The sequence below is a fragment of the Myotis davidii genome, unplaced genomic scaffold, assembly GCF_000327345.1.
Source record: "Myotis davidii unplaced genomic scaffold, ASM32734v1 scaffold1383, whole genome shotgun sequence".
Taxonomy (NCBI): domain Eukaryota; kingdom Metazoa; phylum Chordata; class Mammalia; order Chiroptera; family Vespertilionidae; genus Myotis; species Myotis davidii.
In genome coordinates, this window is record NW_006295083.1 from 750,515 (window position 1) to 751,483 (window position 969).

The window sequence follows — 969 nt, forward strand, 5'->3', positions numbered from 1 at the left end:
GATGATACTCTGGATATTGGCATTGTTGGGATGGCCACAACTTGGGTGTTGGGCATAGTGGGGTGGTTAATAACCTTGATCCCAGCTGGAAACTTGCAAGAGATGGACTCTGCCACCTCATTGGAGGCCTGTGCTTGACCAGGCTGTTTTTTGGGCAGGGGGCCTTTTAGGCTCCTCCTCTGATGTTTCACCTGGGGCATTTTGAACAGTTAGGGGCAGCCTCCATCTTTTGAGAATCAGTGGCCGATGGGGGATTGGTTTTCATTCTGAGTCTGTGTTTTCCCTCTCCATTGAGAATCACAAGCATGGACCCTCCAGACTGCAGTTGCCATAGCCACTGGACTGTGGCTCCTAGGGCTGGCTCCAGGCACCTCCAATGGGGGGAGGGGCAAGCCAGGGCGCTGGGCAGGGACTGGCCTTGGGCAGGGACTTGCACCAGGCCTGCAGGATCCCCAGTGGTGCGGGAGGGGTGGGGAATCCTGGGGAATTCTGGGGAATCCAGGGAGGGAAGGGGTCCGAGTCCGGGTCCGGGTCCAGGGGTGGGGTCGGGCCAATTACTGAGATTTTTTAAGGGCCAGGCCTGAAAGTACTTACATTATTTCTTTCCATATTATATTGGCCAGAAGTCAGTTACATGGTCTTAACTTAATTGCAAGGGAGGATGGGAAATGTGTGCAGAGGAAGAGAAAAATGAAACAGATCTGATGAGCATATAGCGTCTTATGCCACAGCAAGTTACTTAATTTCCTATGTTTTACCGTATTTGCCGGCGTATAAGACGATTTTTTGGCCCTGAAAAATATGCCTCCAAGTGGGGGGTCGTCTTATACGCCAGGTACACTTCAGATAGACTGCCCATAGTGCTTGCCCCGTGCCATAGTGGCCTCCCGATGCCCGCCCACTTCATTCCACATACCGTTCAGGCATCAGCAGTGCTGCTGGGTGTATGCTCGGCTGTTATGCGATTTT

At 52.5% G+C, this 969-nt stretch overlaps 1 pseudogene; it reads right to left on the reverse strand.

Moving 5' to 3' along the window:
* LOC102771270 overlaps positions 1-249 on the reverse strand; it is a 3,513-nt pseudogene extending 3,264 nt beyond the window's left edge.
* Positions 250-969: the final 720 nt, after the last annotated feature.